Below are 19,640 nucleotides of genomic sequence, written 5' to 3' on the forward strand. Positions count from 1 at the left end.
CCCCACCCCTACACTCCAGGGACTGGCACTGGAGTGCCACTGAGGGGACAGCCCCTCAGACCTTGGTCCCAAACCCCGCTTCTCTCTGCTCTCTGAGGCCGTTCAACTCAAACAATAAAGAGGACTCCCTGAACAGGGCACCTGCCCCAGCACTCCACTCTGTCTCATATAAATAAAGAAAGAAATGAACCATCAATTCAATGGGTCCAATTACTATGTGATTAGGTACTTTTTCACTTAATAGGTCCTTTATGGATGGGCTTTGTTCCACCAAGAAATGTTTATTTAGTCAGTGAATATTTATTCCATCAATATCAATCCTTTGTTATTACAGGAAAGTTGCATTGAATAGCCTTGCATACATACTTAACATGTGTGGGGCAACATCTGTAGAATGAATACCTGGGAGTGATGTCGCTGGGCTGGAAATTATTGGTGTCCATTTAAAGTTGCCAAAATGCTTAAGTCTATTAAGTCAGAAAGAGAAAAACAAATATTGTATATTAACACATATACATGGAATCTAGAAAAATGGTATAGATGACGCTATTTGCTCCTTGGAAGGAAAGTTATGACCAACCTAGATAGCATATTCAAAAGCAGAGACATTACTTTGCCAACAAAGGTTCGTCTAGTCAAGGCTATGGTTTTTCCAGTGGTCATGTATGGATGTGAGAGTTGGACTGTGAAGAAGGCTGAGCGCCGAAGAATTGATGCTTTTGAACTGTGGTGTTGGAGAAGACTCTTGAGAGTCCCTTAGACTGCAAGGAGATCCAACCAGTCCATTCTGAAGGAGATCAGCCCTGGGATTTCTTTGGAAGGAATGATGCTGAAGCTGAAACTCCAGTACTTTGGCCACCTCATGTGAAGAGTTGACTCATTGGAAAAGACTCTGATGCTGGGAGGGATTGGGGGCAGGAGGAGAAGGGGACGACAGAGGATGAGATGGCTGGATGGCATCACTGACTTGATGGACGTGAGTCTGAGTGAACTCCGGGAGTTGGTGATGGACAGGGAGGCCTGGCGTGCTTCGATTCATGGGGTCGCAAAGAGTCGGACACGACTGAGCGACTGAACTGAACTGAACTGACACTATTTGCAAAGCAGAAATAGAGATGCAGACACAGAGAACAAATATGTGGACACCAAGGGGAAAGGAGGGTGGGATGGATTGGGAGACTGGGATTGATGCATATACACTACAGATACTGTGCATAAAACAGATAACTAGTGAGCGCCTACTGCATAGCACAGCGAGCGTTACTTAATGCCCTGCAGTGACCTAAACGGGAAAGAAATCCAAAAGCGGGGGATGTATGTATTTGTATAACTGATTCACTTTGCTGTACTGAAGACACTAACTCAACATTGTAAAGCAACCACACTCCAATAAAAATTAACCTTTAAAAAGTTACCAGATTGTTAATAGCATATTGATTTCTCATTTCATACAACCGCAAATAATCAGCCCATCTTTTAAGTCTTGGTAAGGAGGAGAATGGGCTTCCCAGGTGGCTCAGTGGTAAAGAATCCACCTGCCAATGCAGGAGACACAGGTTCCATCCCTGAGTCGGGAAGATCCCGTGGAGTAGGAAATGGAAACACACTCCAATATTCTTGCCTGGGAAATCCCATGGACAGAGAGGAGCCTGGTGGGCTACAGTCCAGGGGGCGGCAAAAGAGTTAGACATGACTATGCAACTAAACAACCAAAGGAGAGGAATATTAGAATATGTAATAGAAACCTTCATATTATCTTAAGTTTTTTTTTAACTGGTGAACATCTAACTCTGCTTCTCTCTAGTCTTTCACCAACATGATAAGCAAGTAAAGGAAAATGTATTAATTGACATTTTTCTTCTTTCTTCTCCCTTCTTACTCTGGTGAGAGATATGCTAACAAGCTGTGAAAAAGTACTGTAAAATGGCTAAATAGGAAGTGCACAAAAGGAAGGCTGTAAGAGTCACGAAGATCCAGATGACTAACTGACTGGACTATCAGTTCCTAATCCTAAATGTTGGTCGGCATCAAAGCCTGTCTTCAGAGGAACCCTGTCTGTCCAGTGTTCTCGCCTATGCAACCACTCCTGTACAGGTAGGTAGAGGGGGCAGGTGAAAGCTGTTAAGTGGTTAGGTACTTTGACCTGTAATTTTCTTCACATGGCTAAGAAAGAATCTGAGCACCAAAGAATTGATGCTTTTGAGCTGTGGTGTTGGAGAAGACTCTTGAGAGTCCCTTGGACTGCAAGGAGATCCAACTGTCAGACGAGTGTATGCTCCTCGGTTTTTGTCTCATCACAACAAAGATTTGGAGTGATGGACATTAAAGCCCCTTTGGCGTGTCACAGCTCTCGGGTCTTGGACAGACCGTGTTATAGCTCTCAGGTCTCGAACAGACCATGTTATAGCTCTTAGACAAATCAGTGTTACAGCTCAGTGTTACAGCTCTATTTTATTTAGAAGACAGCAGGAAAATCCATCTTCGAGGCGTGAGGGCACGTCGATCGAAAGATGCGAAGAGAAGAGCGCCCCAGTGCGCAGGAGAGAGAGAGCTTTGGCTCCTCTTTTTGTATGCTTTTCTCTCCCTGGGCCTGTCCTGTGTAAACTGGGCCAGCCGGGAGTGTTGTTTGTTTCACCTGAGGTCCTCACTCCGGTCCTCAGACAGTCCTTTGTTCTATTTTTGCAGGCTTTTCCCTTGCTTATCTTTTAGCCACCAGCATTTTGGACTCTTTTTCCCTATTCTACCTACCTAACACAAACAGTCCGCCCTAAAGGAGATCAGTCCTGGGTGTTCATTGGGAGGACTGATGCTGAAGCTGAAGCTCCAATGCTTTGGCCACCTGATGCAAAGAACCTACTCATTGGAAAAGACCCTGATGCTGGGAAAGACTGAAGGGAGGAGAAGGGGACGACAGAGGATGAGATGGTTGGATGGCATTGTGATGCAATGGACATGAGTTTTGAGCAAGTTCTGGGAGTTGGTGGTGGACAGGGAAGCCTGGTGTACTGCAGTCCATGGGGTCACAAAGAGTCGGACACAACTGAGTGACTGAACTGACTAAAGAAAGAATCACAACTAAGTGAAAAAAAATCCTAATGAAGGAATAAGTAAATGCAGCCACAGAGGAAACACAGCATGGGCTTCTGTTTGAAAGGACTGAGGAAGGATCAGCACTTCTGCCTGTGAACACAGACAAAGGGGGCTTCTGAGCTCCCTGGGGCTTTTCCGTTGCCCTTTTATTTGGAAAAGCCTGGCTGCAAAACTTGAAATTGGAGTTTGGATTCTTTTCCCATATTGGGCGTTTTGCTGCCAGCTAGGGAAGGATTGGTGTTCCAATGCCTGATGCCTACTGGCAAAGTCCCCAGAGGCCAGGGTCCAGGCCAGAAGAGGAGGGAACACACTTGCCCTCCCCCTACTCCCAGCAAGCTGGCTAGCAGGGACTCAAGACCCCCTCTGTCTGTGTCCAGGGACAGCGCAGCCCTGCAGATGGGAGACTGTGTGATCAACCCCTTGCAAGAGCCAGGGCAGGCCTCTTCTAACCTTGGAATTTTCTGGAGCCAAGGCAGGGAAGCGCCTGTTGAGTCCTTGTGGACGAAGCCACAGACATCCCCTGGCCAGGCCCTGACTCCCAGACTGGCACCCGATCCCCTGACTCCTGCAAGGAGGCTGCTGTACCTTTTGTCTTCAGTACCTTGACAGGATTATTCTCAGTGGGATTAAGACTTTTTCAGGGACTGCACTTTGCAGGGTTCAAAACCGATGACCACTCCCCAGCCAGCTCCCCATGAATCCTCCAGTACTGAGAGGGCAGATTCTGTCACCTGGTCTAACCTTGTTAGTGTCAGCCTAACTGTCACTGGAGGGGCCGCACACGAGCCCCACTGGCCTCCCCAGCTCTCTAGCAAATATGAGAGTTGTTTCTAGTAGAAGGCAATGGCAACCCACTCCAGTACTCTTGCCTGGAGAATCCCATGGACGCAGGAGCCTGGTGGGCTGCAGTCCGTGGGGTCGCTAAGAGTCAGACACAACTGAGCAACTTCACTTTCACTTCACTTTTCTAGTTTAAGAGAGCTCAATTGTGTGTGTGCTCAGCCATGTCCAATTCTTTGTGGCCCCCTGGACTGTAGCCCACCAGGCTCCTCTGTCCTTAGGATTTCCCAGGCAAGAATACCGGAGTGAGTTGCCATTCCCTTCTCCAGGGGATCTTCCCGACCCAGGAATCGAACACAGGTCTCTTACATTTCTCCAGAGTCACCTGACGCTCCCTTTATTCCCCGGGGACATGTTGGCAAGCCAGTGGTGACAATTACCCTAGCTTGCTGAACTACCCCAGTACAGACAGGGTGGATATAGGGGAGATTGGACTTTTATTGCCATTAAAAGTCTCTGTTTATCAGCTTGTGGCTGAAGCACATTAGTACGTGATGCTAGAAGAATCAGCCTGTTGGCAGTCATTCCAGGCCTGAGGCCCCCACACTGCCCACCACGCCATCCCCTTGTAATAAAGTCCACTCAGGCTCAGGGCAGTCGAAGTCTCCTGTACTCTGTCTCCCTGCAAACATGACTCCTGGGCTGGTGAGAGTGAAGTCTCCTGACCTTCAAACCCAGCTTCACAGCCTCCCTGGGCCCCTACTCTGCGTCCCCCTGGGGGTAGGCATGTCTCCTGCAGAGCGTCTGAAACCTTCACACTGACTTGAGTCGAGCCCAGGAGAGGCGGCTCTGACACCCAGTCATGTAGATCCCCAATCCCGAGTTTCAAACTCCCACTGCCACTCACTCACTGGGGAGACTGGAGGCTCCCACCCCAGTGCAGGGAAGGGTCTCAGAGAAGGCAGTCCTTGCACTGAGGCTGAAGTGGGATAAACGTTGGGGAAAAATGTTCGCAGAGGGGAGGATGGTGGTCAGGGGTGGGGTGGCAGGAGAGGGGCCTGGCAGGACCAGGGACAACCAGCGGGGGTGCCTGGGGACAAGCGACACCCAGGGATGGGAGGGGACACTGAGAACAGGGTGGCCATCAGAGAGCGGTCCTGAGATGACCCTAGCATCTAAGGAGGCATGAGGGCGTGGCAAGCATGGCCATGACCTTTCCCGTCGGCAGCCCGTCAGGAGTCAGACCCCGCTACTTCCTAGGCCGTGTGACCCTGGCGGCTCGCCACCCTCTGTGAGCCTCTGCTTCCTGTTGCAATGGAGCCCCAGAGAAGAAGGGGGGTCTCAGAAAAGGACAAGGCCTTGGAAAGGACAAAAGGGGTCCAGGGAAGGGACAGGGACCCGGGGAAGCCCTGCCTGTGGCGGCTGCCAGTCCTTCTGCAGCTCCTTCCCTCCCTCACCGGACATCTCCCTTCCTGCCACATTCCAGCACTCCTGGCCTCTCCTCCCAACTCCTTTCCCTTAAAAAAAAAAAGATGCAGTTTGTAAAAGTAAACACTAGGTTAGATTAAAACAAAAGTTGAGTATGGGAGGGAAAAAATAATAATAATATCCCAGGAGTAACAATAGTGATAATAAAGAAAAAAACCATGATCCAGGAGTGAAGCCAGCATCCAAGATGCAGCCTGTGAGGACCTTACACCTGCTGCTGCTAAGTCACTTCAGTCGTGTCCGACTCTGTGCGACACCATAGACGGCAGCCCACCAGGCTCCCCCGTCCCTGGGATTCTCCAAGCAAGAACACTGGAGTGGGGTGCCATTTCCCTCTCCAATGCATGAAAGTGAAAAGTGAAAATGAAGTCGCTCAGTCGTGTCTGACTCTCAGCAACCCCATGGACTGCAGCCTACCAGGCTCCTCCATCCATGGGATTTTCCAGGCAAGAGTACTGGAGTGGGGTGCCACTGCCTTCTCCACACCTGATACAGATTAGATTAAATGCGTGTCTGCTCCTTCCAGCAGCCGGAGAGGAAGACTCGATTGAGCGCATGAATCAGAGGATCCCTGGGGAGAAAAATCAATAAAAATGTTACCTTAATGAAAGGGCAAAAGTGGGTTTTTCTCCCAGCTCATCCCAAGTTTTGCATCTATCCATCTCTCTACCATCTGTCTGCCCGTCTATCCATCCATTCATTTATCTGTCTGTCTGTCCATCCCTCTCCCATTCTGTCATCCATTCACCCATCCATCTATCCATCCATTCATCTACCCAATCCACCAACCCACCAATCCATCCATCATCCATTCAGATCTCTTGATTATCTATCCATCACATTTTCTATTTTCACAGAGAATGCAGGATCAGATTCAGTATACAGAAACTCCTACGCTTTCATTCTCTCACCTTGGAAACTTTCATATGAACAGACCTGAGACCTGTTTCTGCAGAGGGCAGAAACTCTGGCTTGACCCTCCGCCCACAGGAGTAATGACAGTTGCCTCAATTGTGAGGCTTTGGACCCAAACTCAAGACTTAAGGAAAGGAACCTGGACATGTTTAGACGATGGGACTGGATGCAGACCTGCAGCCCTAAGTCACAGAGTAAAATCGCAAGACTTCAAGATTGTTCAGAACTCACATGGCTCTGCTCCTGGGAGCTGGAATGTTGACTCCATGGGGTGATTAGTTTGTGGTTATAGATCCTTAGACTTAAATGAAGCCAAACACATGGAATAATTGTCTTCAGCACCACCCCCAGCCCCAGGAACTTATATCAGATGATGAAAATATTTGCAAAAATTCCACAAGTTAGATAGATATTTGAAAATGTGCTCTTTGACCAGCCCTTCATTTCCTCCAACTACTAACACAATAAAGTTATAGGAAACCTGCCACACGGTTGCTCTGTGTTTGGGGTGTTGATCTGTGTTTGCTATTCATTCATGTTAATCATTTTAATAATTGACTGGTGGTGTTCATCTCTCTTCTATCAGTCTTGACACTGGATTAAATCTGGAATATCCCCTCTCTACATTTTTAGTAGATATATCACTTGGATGAATCACAAGCTGGAATCAAGATTGCCAGGAGAAATATCAACAACCTCAGATACGCAGATGACATCATTCTAATGGCAGAAAGTGAAGAGGAACTAAAGAGCCTCTTAATGAAGGTGAAAGAGCAGAGTGAAAAAGTTGGCTTAAAATTCAACATTTAGAAAACTAAGATCATGGCATCTGGTTCCATCACTTCATGACAAATAGAAGGGGAAAAGTTAAAGCAGTGACAGATTTTATTTTCTTGGGCTCCAAAATCAGTGCAGATGGTGACTGCAGCCATGAAATTAAAAGACATTTCCTCCTTGGAGGAAAAGCCATGACAAACCCAGACCGCATGTTAAAAAGCAGAGACATCACTTTGCCAACGAAGGTCCAGATGGTTTTTCTAGTAGTCACGTACAGATGTGACAGTTAGACCATGAATAAAGCTGTGTACCTGCAGAATTGATACTTTTGAACTGTGGTGCTGGAAAAGACTCTTGAGAGTCCCTTGGACAGCAAAGAGATCAAACCAGTCAATCCTAAAGGAAATCAACCCTGAATATTCATTGGAGGTACTGATGCTGAAATTCCAATACTTTGGTCACCTGAGGCACAGAGCCAACTCATTGGAAAAGACCCTGATGCTGGGAAAGATTGAGGACAAAAGGAGAAGAGGGTTGCAGAGGAAGAGAGAGATAGGATCACCGACTCAATTGACATGAGTCTAAGCAAATTCCGGGAGATGGTGCTTGGCATGCTGCAGTCCACGGGATTGCAAAGAGTCAGACACGACTTAGCAACCAAACAACAACAACAACAGCAACTAAATACCATATTTAGTAAGAGGTATACAGTAAATAGAAAGGATATTCTATCCTCCATCCAGTGTTAGAACCAACGTCATCCCATTTGTTTATTTTTGCTTTTGTTGCTTTTGCTTTCAGTGTCATATTCAAGAAATCACCTCCAAGTAAGTAGCAGAAGAGTTTTGTTGTTATAGATGATCCAGTGGTGCTAGTGAAAGAATCTGTCTGCCAACGCTGGAGGTGTAAGAGACACGGGTTCAATCCCTGGGCCAGGAAGATCCCCTGGAGGAGGGCATGGCAGCCCACTCCAGTATTCTTGACTGGAGAATCCCATAGACAGAGGAGACTGGCGGACCACAGTCCATGGGGTCACAAAGAATCAGACACAACTGAGTGACTTAGCACAGGTTATCACACAATATTCATACAAATTTGACAAATTCATCATTCCTAATCAAATGGAGTCACTTTTTGCCCAGCTAGTTCAGTGAACCAAATTGCAAAGTCTTACCCTAGACTTCGGAGAAGGCAATGGCACCCCACTCCAGTACTCTTGCCTGGAAAATCCCATGGACGGAGGAGCCTGGTAGGCTGCAGTCCATGGGGTCGCTAAGAGTCGGACACAACGAGTGACTTCACTTTCACTTTTCACTTTCATGCATTGGAGAAGGAAATGGAAACCCACTCCAGTGTTCTTGCCTGGAGAATCCCAGGGACGGGGGAGCCTGGTGGGCTGCCGTCTATGAGGTTGCAGAGTCAGACACGACTGAAGCGACTTAGCAGCAGCAGCAGCCCTAGACTTTTGATCCCTTTGTTTTGACAGCTCTCACTACTTGACTACCAGGCTTTCTGAGCCATGATCTGATCTGTAAAATCCCTTCATGGGACATTAATCTCCCAGAACTCCATCACAGCTGTTCACAGGCTGCCTCGCCTGGTTTTAGTCAAGTTAACCCTGGTTTCCAAGTAAAGCCAGTGCCTCTTGCTGCCCAGAGATGCTCCACCTGGTGATCAGCTGAGTGCTGACCCATGATCCATTTTATGACCCACCTTGGAGAGAACAATTTTAAAGAAAAAAGATTGCCTACCCTGCTATCACTGTGAATATAACCTGGTGACTTTGCTTTAGAATTGCTTTGCAGTGTATTTAAATATTGAATGAGCCTTTGATTCATCGCCTGAATTATATTTGTGACCTGTATTGCCACGCAGAAATCCTGCTGTCCCTGCTAAGACCTTGTTTACTTACTTATTTTTTTGAATTTTATTTATTTATGGCGCTGCTGGATCTTTGTTGCTGCATGTGGGCTTTCTCTAATTGCAGCAAGCAGGGGCGACTCTCTGCTTGTGGCACGTGGGCTCTCATTGCAGCAGCTCCCCTTATTGCAGAGCACAGACTCTAGGCACGCAGGCTTCAGTAGTCGCAGTATGTGGGCTTAGTTGCTCCAAGGCATATGCAATCTTCCTAGACCAGGCATCTAACCCATGTCCCCTGCACTGGCGGGCGGATTCTTAACCACTGGACCACCTGCAAAGTCTGTGCCTTGTTGACTTTAGATTGGAGGCAGAGACCCTGTCATGTTGCCACTTACTGACTGTCAGATATGAAGGCTGGTTCCAGCGTCACCATCACCCCTCCCAAGACCCCCAGAGCCATAGCTATGGTGTGCACCCTCCATCTGTGTGTGTGATGGAGAGGGGCCGGGGAAGCGGGAGACATTAAGGGGAGAAGGAGAGGAAACCAGAGACACAGACTCACATCAGATTAGGCAGGACCCCAGTGGGAGGAAAACCAGGAGACAGCAGAGTCCTGACAGCTGAGGGAAGAAAGGTTTTCAAGGAGGTCCAGGGTACTAAAAGCCCCAGCGGTTTAGGTAAGATGACAGCAGAGTCAGGGCCATGGAACTTGGCAACACAGAGGGCATCAGTGATCTGGGGAGAAAGGCAAAAGCAGTGGGTGCAGAAGCCTGATTAGAGTGGCTCCGTTACAGCCAACAGAAGTGGGGCTTCACCAGGACAGAGCGGAGAAGCGAGGTGGCTGCACAAGTTCGTGGAATTTTTTTTTTTTAATTGGTGATGTTGCTGTTTGTTTGAGGACATGCGTGCACAGGAAGTCACTTCAGTCATGTTCGACTCTTTGCGACCTTATGGACTGTAGCCCACCAGGCTCCTCTATCCGTGGTATTCCCCAGGCAAGTGTACTGGAGTGGGTTGCCATGCCCTCCTCCAGGGGATCTTCCCGACTGAGGAATCAGACTCACATCTCTAACATCTCCTGCATTGACAAGTGGGTTCTTTACCACTAGTACTGCCTGGGAAGCCCTTGTTTTAGGACAGGAAATAGTAAAGCTTATGTTGCTGAGAAAATGGTGTAGAAGAAATGACTAATGACACAGAAAGTGAAAAAGTGAAGTCGCTCAGTTGTGTCTGACTCTTTGTGACCCCATGGACTATAGCCCACCAGGCTTCTCCATCCATGGAATTTTCTAGGCAAGAGTACTGGAGTGGGTTGCCATTTCCTTCTCCAATGACACAGAAGAGAGAGAGATTTGTAAGATCAAAGTCCTTAGAAGGAAGAGAGGAGAGGAGTCAGAACATAGATGGCCAGCTCTCCATCTAGTAGGAGCAGGGCACCACTGTCAGCTGAGTGGGGAAAGATGGAAAGAGGTGCAAAGATCTACAGGTGGGGAGCCAGGGAGATCAACATGGCGGTGGATGGTGGCAGGGCGCCAGGGTGGCCTCTATCTTGTATGTCAGCTCTGGAGTCAGCAGGAGTCACGTCCGCCTCTCTGTGACCCTATGGACTCTAGTCTGCTGGGCTCCTCTGTTCATGGGATTCTCCAGGCAAGAATCCCGGAGTGGCTTGCATCTGTATGGGGTTGGCTGTTCACACATTCTGTGGTTCTGAGCCAGAAACTTCACCACACATTGAATTCAAAGCAGGAGGTGATTCCTATTGCTGAGCTTTCTGCTGTCCTCACCCACCGGATGGTTCCAGAGTGAGATCTTGTCTGCATCTCACATGGCCTTTCCTGTCTCGGCTTGTGACATGGCAGGAATCTAGCAATTCAGCACTCAAGAAAGTCAAAGGATTTGCAGAGGCTTTTGTGCTCCAGTCTGATCCCCTCATTGCACAGAGCAGGAAGCCAGAAGAGTGAACCCAGACTACCCAGCTGGAATTTAAAGGGGATGGATATGAATTTCTGTATGAACTTAAGTTTAAAAAAAAATTCCGAAAACGTTTGAAATTAGAGGAAATCTGACAGCTAGTGTTGTCCATGTGGGGGTTGATCTATTGGGAAGTTCCCGTAAATGAAAACACCAGGGACCACTGGCCTCCACCCCACATCAGAGTAAATTCTCCCACTGAATCATCCAGAAAAGAAACATCTTCAGTAGCACCCAGTAAAGTCATGAGAGTCAGCCACCATCTGTATCTTGCAGAAATTCCTGTGGTCACTCACACCAGTGGCTTGAGATGAAAAATTGGCCCCAAGAAGCCAGCTGACCTGCAGCCTCTGGGTGAGGTCACGCTGACAGGCCCTCGCTGGGAGAGATTCCCTGTGGACCATCTACATCTGTGCTCTTAAACTGGCTGAGACTGACTTCAGCAACAAAATCTAGGTCATTCAGGAACTGTTTTCCCAACTTACTTTTTTTCTCTTTATTAAAAAAAAAGGAATTTTTTCTCTTTCTTTTTAAAAAACAAACTTTTTATTTTGTATGGGGGTATAGCTGATTGATAATGTTGTGATAGTTTTAGGTGGTCAGCAAAGGGACTCAGCCACACATATACATGTATCCATTCTCCCCCAGACTCCCCTCCCATCCAGGCTGCCACACAACACCGAGCAGAATTCCCCATGCTACACAGTGGGTCCCTATTGGTTATCCATTTTAAGGATAGCAGTGTGTACATGTCCATCCCAAACTCCCTAACTATCTTTCCCCCGCATCCTTCTCCCAGCAACCGTAAGTTTGTTCTCTAAGTCTGTGACTCTCTTTCTGTTCTGTAAATAAGTTCGTGTGTACCATTTTTTTTTTTAGATTCCATACAAAAGGGATATCATACAATATTTCTTCTTCTCTATCTGAAGGTCACTCAATAATTTTTCACCTCAGTTTCATTTTTAAGCCTCCAGGGCAGATAGAAGACAGCCGTCTGTGTGTCCATGCCAAGTTGCTTCAGTCATGTCTGACTCTGTGATCCATGCACTATAGCCCACAGGCTCCTCTGTCCTCCACACAGAAAATACTTAAAGCTGGGCTTCCCTGGTGGCTCAGATGGTAACGAATCTGCATGCAATGCAGGAGACCTGGATTCAGTCCCTAGCTTAGGAAGATCCCCTGGAGGAGGAAATGGCAATCCACTCCAGTATTCTTGCCTGGAGAATTCCAACAGAGGAGCCTGGCGGGCTACAGTCCATGGGCTCACAAAGAGTCAGACACGACAGCAGCTAACACTTTCGCATGTTTCTACTCGACTATAAGACCAATAGCATCTAGTGATAACCTCACCAGGTTATCAAAGGCACAAAGCAAAGATACTGGTGAGTCTTTGCAAACCTGGAAGCTCTCTAAAGGTATATTTACCCTTTCTAAAGTATGTGTAACACCTCAATTAAATTGGTTAAATGGGTTTCAAGTTGACTGAATTTGGAGGTTAACCAAATACATTTTTGTTTCAACCTATGTTAAGAAGTGTCTGAAGTGCTTGTTCATGTCCATTCTTTAATAACACCATCTAGGAGGCAACTCCCAGCCCCCTTGGCTGAGGGATGCAGGGTCAAAGGTGAAAGGTTGGAGTTGAACAGGAAGGATATTGGCTCCATTAGTAAACATGTCTCATTTCTAATCAATTTCCCGGCTGACACAAGGTCTACAGAGACAGCAGCAGTGGCTGCCTCATTCCTAGCAGGATCCAACACAGTATCTTATCTTCAGGAGGTGCAAGATAAGTATTCGTTGCATGGAGAAGTTCCTGGTATCAGTCTTGCTTTTCTTTCTTTTTCTTCCAAATAGATAACAATGAATAGGATCGATATTTTAATTGGTTGAAATAATTTAGCGTATTACTATCTTCATGACATAATAATTATCTTTAAAGGGAAAATCAGAATGTTCACCAAATGACCACAGATTGTTTTGTCTACATGCAACTAGAACATAAAGTGAATTAAGAACCTTTTAAAGCAATAAACCCTAATGTCTGTCATCCTGGTGGCAAAGCCCAGAGGCTCTCATTGTTTTGGTGTGCTGTGGGAGAAAGCAGGCAGAAGGACGAACATCAAAGAGATGGGTCAGGGACTTCCCTGGTGGTCCAGTGGTTAGGATTTTGTGTTCAATGCAGCAGGCCTGGGTTCGATCTCTAGTCAAGGAGCTAAGATTCCACATGCCTCATGGCCAAAAAAAACAGAACAGAAGCAATATTTTAACAAATTCAATAATGACTTTAAAAAATGGTGCACATTGAAAAATAAATATAAAAGAGAGATGAGTCAAGTTAACTATGAAGACTAGAAAAGTCTAGGACAAAAGAAGTTCCTCAGCAAGCAAATTCTAGAGACCTAGACAAACATGTCTCTATCTTCTAATATTGTACAGTCAAAGTCATGATGAAATTACTGCAACTTCCAAACAACGAGACCGAAACAACGACGACAAAAAGATGCCCTAAACGTGCAGATGAAAGGGACCCTGCCTTAGCCTCGAATCACTTAAATTTCCTTTTATTAACAAAGATTCAGTGTAAAATGTAATGTTGGGTTGCTTCCAGAAGGATCTGACTCCCTGAGAGCGTAGGCGGTAATGGTAAGGCTGCGGCTGAGTCTTTGGCACTTGCCCCAGGGAGTAAATTGAATAGAACTGGAGGCCTCCGTGACCACAGTCCAGGCAGAAACTCAGCCACTTATCCATGGTAGGATTTCTCAAAGACAGGCTGGTTTGGGGGAGATCCCAGAAAATGTGTTCCAAGTTCTTTGACCTTAATTTGCAAATCTCTCCTATCTCATCTCAAACACAAAGGAGCCCACACACAGGGATATAGATTAGAGGATTTACAAATCCAACCACCATTTAAATGCCAAAAGCTTGCTAGATCTGCAGTTTCAGTTACCTCTACAGGGATAATCATATATTAATGTGTGGGACAGGGCATACTTTGTGAAAGGCAGTTCATCCTCCCAAGAATTTTGTAAATTAAAGCTCAGAGATGTGGAGTGATTTAAATCATACAGAAAGTGACCAGAGTAAGGATTTTAATGCAGGTCTTCAGGATCCATCACAAGGGGGAAAAAAAAAACAAAAACAAAAAACAACTAAATTTAATGATCACATTGAATGGTTTCCCATAGTATCAATAGAATAAAACTTGCATGAGGGCAGGGCTTTGTGTGTCCCCAGTACTTGGTACATAAGATGTTCAAATATTTGTGGAAGGGAGGGAGGGAGAAAGAAAGGAAAGAAAGAAGCACTAAGGATTATAGCAATCCGGTAACACGCCTTGGTGTATAAGGAAATGTCCCAGAATTCTTAGCAGCAAATTCTGGCAGGTGACCACAGTTTACTGTCTGTGCTCAGCCGCTCAGTCGTGTCTGACTCTTTGTGGCTCCATGGACTGTAGCCCACCAGGCTCCTTCGTCCACGGGGATTCGCCAGGCAGGAACCCTGGAGTAGGTTGCCATTTCCAGCTCCAGGGGATCTTCCTGACTCAGGGATCAAACCCTCTGTCTCCTGCACGGGCAGGTGGATTCTTTACCACTAGCACCACAGTGCCGTAGGAAATTCCACGGTGAGTCATCACAGCTTCGTTAAGGCCACACTCTGTGCTTCTGGTGTAATCACACTGGATTTTTACATTTTTTAAATGGAATTGGGCTGCATTAGGATGACCGGTTTGGAAGCATTGATGGCTCGAGTTTTAGCTGTGCTGACTGGTGCTTGTAACTTGGGAAGGCAGAATTTTTAGTAAACTTGCAAATCACCAGTGTGTTTGTGTTCAGTGACAACTGACTTTTAATGGCATTGAGACAGATACCATTGTACTCAGAGGCTGAGGGAAAACATTTAATAAGTGCAGATATGCCTGGTGTACGAGATGCATGAAATGAGGACAGATGAGCGGTGGTTCCCAAAGGAGGTGGAGTGGGAACATTACACCAACATGTAATGTCATTCAACATCCTGCAAGGAACGACATTTCCACAATTTATATCTGGACGGTCACTAATGAGTTTTAATTAAAGACCTATTTCTCCAAGAATAATGCTAACATGATGGAAATTTTAAAATTTGAACTTTTCAAGGTGTTAGATATCTAACTACAATCCCTACCCACGCTGTTTCCTACAAATCTCTGGAGTCCCTCCCCGCCCCCCACCCCATCCCTGTTCACTTCCAGCCTGGATTCCAGCACAACCCTCCTTTTGCCCTTGGGTCTCAATCCTTCCCATATCAAAGCCACAGGAACGAATGCCAGGATTGTCATTGTTGTTCAGTTGAACAACTGTGTTTGACTCTTTGCGACCCCATGGACTGCAGCACACCAGGCTTCCCTGTCCTTCACTATCTCCCAGAGCTTGCTCAAACTCGTGTCCATTGAGTCCATGATGCCCGCCAACCATCTTGTCCTCTGTCATCCCCTTTTCCTCCTGCCCACAGCCTTCCCCAGCATCAGGGTCTTGAGCCTGCCAAAATGAAAATTGGATCAAGCAGATTCCCTGCTTGAAATATGCCAATAAAGCAGAGTTCAGAACAGAGCCCATGCCTTCCCAAATGGACAGAGATCCCTTTAGGATCGTCCCTGCATCGCTCCTTCAGCCCTAGCTCCAGGTTCCTCCTCCAGCACCGAGCTCTCCCATCATTTCTGTGTTGCAGTTTCCCACATGACCATTCCCAGCTCTGCTTCATACGTGCTATTGCCTCTGCCTAAATCATACGTCTGTGCTGAGGTGGCTCCCTCACCTCCTTAAAGACCCTTAAAGATTTCTTGTGCCCCCTCAAGGTGGTTACTCAGGATCCCCACCTGCACTCTCATGATCCCTCCGCCTGCAGGACACCCACTCCCTTCACGGTCTTCTCCGCCCCTTGGCAACCTCCCTTTCCAGCTGCCTTCTACTAACCCTAATGCCAAAGTCGCTCAGTGTGCCTCAGCCCATGCCTCTTCACGCTGAACTCTCTGTCTTTGCAATCCCATCCATGACATGACATCAAACACCATCTATGGACCAAATATCCTAAAACTGTCAACTCTTTCCCACAATGATTCCTGAGCCCCAGAATCACAAGCATCCCACTATCTTCCTGACAGGTCCACTGAGATTCTTCCATGGTACCCCAAGTCAGCACGCTCAAGCCCCCCAACTTCCCCAAAGATACCTGCTTTTATCCCATGAGACCATGTGGGTAGATGAGGCTGTCATAAGCCACATGCTGAAGACTGAAATCTGAAGATTCCTTTGAATTTTCTCAATATTCTAACCTTTATGTATTTCTCCAGTGTTGCACATTCCGTCTCTCCCACATCCATCACCATCTCTGCATGAAACTTCTGTTACAGCTTCCTCAGTGGGTCCCATGCCTCCCTCTGTCCTCTTATCAAGTTATTCTAATCATCACATCTGCAAAGAGCTTTTTAAAATGAAGATTGGTCCATGTAACTTCCTTCCATAGGATCACTGAGTGCGTTACCGCTGTTTCCGAATGAGACCAAAATCCTTAGGATGGTAGATGATCTTTCCCTGTTCTCATCTTTCTCTCACTGACTCAGCTGCAAGCATTCTGGATTGAGGAGCGGTGGAGATGGACTTTACTTCTTAGAGCAGTCTTAGGTTTGCAGCAAAACTGAAAGAAACGTACAGAGGTCTCTCATGTATCCCCTGCCTCCACTGGGGCACAGCCTCTCCCTCTATAAAAGCCACTCCCTGATAAAACCATGTGATAAAAGCCACTCCCTGATAAAAATGGATGCACCATTAGCGCTCAAAGTCTATAGTTTACATGAGGATTCACTCTTGCTGTTTTAGACTCAATGGGTTTGCACTGATGTGTAACAACAGGTGGGGCTTCCCTGATGGCTCAGATGGTAGAGAATCTGCCTGCAATGAGGGAAACCTGGGTTCCATCCCCGGGTCAGGAAAATTCCCTGGAGAAGGGCATGGCAACCCACTCCAGTATTCTTGCCTGGAGAATTCCATGGACAGAGGAGCCTGGCAGGCTACAGTCTATGGGGTTGCAAAGAGTTGGGCGTGACTGAGAGACTAACACACACGTGTGGTATAAGTATGTTTAGTGTTGAAAGAAATGTGAGCTTGTCTTTCAAAGTAGCTGTATCGTTTTGCCTCCCCATCCGCAGTGAATGAGGATTTCTGTTGCCCCACATCCTCGATGGCGTTTGGGGCTCTCAGCTCTGGATCTGGGCCATTTGAATAGGCGTGTAGGCATTCTGTCCTTTGGAGGATCTTTGAGCATCCTCCCTGCTGATGGGACTTGCTCTTTCTCTGCCTGGAGCACTCCTGCCTGAGCTGTTCCTGTTGCCCTGGGTCACGTGCTCTAGTTAATGGCGTTGACCTCTGTGTTGGCCCTCTAAGAAGGTGGGACTGGATGTGCAGGAGATTTACCAGGGAAATGTCTGCAAGGGTAAAGGGGGCCACGAGTGAAAATAAGCAAAAAAGCCTGGAGGCATCAGACGCATTATCAGCGTAAGGACAAACACGAGGATCTGTTAGAGGCTTCTTGTTAAAAATCGCGCAAGGTAAGCACCAGAGAGTAAGACACACACTGATCTCGACTGTCACAGCCGACAACCATTCTCCCTCTTTGAGCAAAGCTCTGTGTGCCAAGCTGATGCCTGGCTCTGACCAAGTGACCAGCTTCACCCCTCCTCAAGCAGAGTGACTCCCCCACAGAGGGGAAGCACAAGTAGGCTTTTGCACACTTATTTGATAAGGGAGCATTCTGAAAGGGTTACAGGAGAAAAGGCCTATGTTGATAACTAAATTTTATTTCCAGGTGAGGTCAAGTCAAGATACACTATATAGTCAGCTAACCTGGGGGCTTCCCTGGTGGCTCAGTGGTAAGCAATCTACCTGCCAGTGAAGGAGATACAGGTTCTATCCCTGGGTCAGGAAGATCCTCTGGAGGAGGAAATGGCAACCCACTCCAGTATTCTTGCCTGGGAAATCCCATGGGCAGAGGACCCTGGCTGGCTACAGTTCATGGGATGGCAAAAGAGTTGAACATAACTTAGCGACTAAAACAACAGCTGACCTGAGCACAAAAGAACAGACTTTCCAAAAGGAAAAAAAGACAAGAATCAGAGTATCCTGGAAGGAGATGTCTTTCCATCCAGAGTGCTGAGTTTGGCCCGACAAAGCACATTTCAGACTCCATGGGAAATAAAACCTAGAATGAAGTTTTGTGACACCTCAGTGATTAGGGTTTTATTATCCTGGCTTTTAAAAGAAAAGGGACATAAGATATGGATAATAAAAACTTATGTGTCAGTTCCATTAGACCCTACCTATTTATATTCAGGCTCTTCACCCTGAGTATTTCTACGTTAGAGAAGCAATAACAGGGTCCAGAGGTTAAGACTCTGAGCTCCCAGTGCAGGGGGCACCGGTTCAATTCCTGGTCAGAGATCCCGCCTGCTGCACGGCTCAAAAACAAACAAACAAAAATGCCTTAATGACAGTGGTGAAGACTCTTCTCAGTCCACGGCTCTGCCTCCTAACAGTTTTGACTTTGGAAATGTTCCTTTACCTGTGAGTCTGTTTCGTCATCTTCAGAAAGTTATTATGAGGATTAAATATAATTCCCGGGAAATGCTTAGCACAATGTCTGGCACATTATAAACACTCAATAAATTGTAGCTGCAACTAGCTTAACTATTATTACTTTTTGTTTATTGCACTGCTATTTTCATAATTATTTGATCAGAGTCACTTTCGTTAATATCTAAGCAAAGGTATAATTGGGTACCTGCCTCTCTTTGCCTTATTTCTCCAGGTCTTTTCTGTAACTTTCCCTCCCTGCTCATGGTCTGTCCTGAGGCTTGAAGGTGAGTGCCAGCTCTGAACTTGGCGGCTACGCAGCTCTGTGCAGACCCAGAAACATCATGTGCTTTCCCCGAGAAGCAGCCAGAGGCCCTTTCCAGGCCTGCTTTTCCGCCCGTGTGCGCTGCTTTTCAGCTTGGCCCATTTCTGAGGACAGGGTCCAGGGGGTTCGCGTGAAGTGAACATGTGAACTTTAACTCAACCAGTGCTGCATGGGGCTACAAAAACAGGGCTCAGATCGTTTTGTTTGTAGCAATTACCAGGCTGACCTCTTATCTTATATGCTGGTTTCATTTGCCAGGACGCTGTGTTTCACATCAGGGTCAGCGAACTTTTCTGTCCATGACCGGATGGCAAGTATTTTGTGCTGCGTGGGCTGCACACAATCCTGTTTCATATTCCTCTCTTTTGCTCACCACTCTTTTTTTTTTAGGCTCTTAACCTGGGGGCTGTATGGAAAGTCTGTGGGTTCAAATAGACCACAAGCTATAGTTTGCTGACCCTTCTCCTAAACTCTTCTCTTTGTATCAAGACAGTTTGACATGAGGAAGAACACCCACTTACACTTTCTTCCCTTGCTCACGTTGAAAGTCAGTCTTGCTTTTAGGTTTTCAGGCAACTAGGCTCTTTCAGAGCTATAATTGGAAGAAGAGAGGTATTTCATTGAAGTGTCTTCCGAAATACATCGCATTTACACACACTCATACACACATCATCTCTGTTAACAAAAACGTCTGAGCAGTTCCAGCTGGTGTCCAGGTTTCCATGGGAATGTGGCTTGAAACAAAATGTATATCCTAAACAAGCGCTGGGTTTTCTGGCTGGTGACACACTTTATGAGTTGACTTTGGAGGGAGTCCGAGTCCATCAGGG

The sequence above is a fragment of the Bison bison genome, unplaced genomic scaffold, assembly GCF_000754665.1.
Source record: "Bison bison bison isolate TAMUID 2011002044 unplaced genomic scaffold, Bison_UMD1.0 scf7180017864475, whole genome shotgun sequence".
In the NCBI taxonomy this organism is placed as follows: domain Eukaryota; kingdom Metazoa; phylum Chordata; class Mammalia; order Artiodactyla; family Bovidae; genus Bison; species Bison bison.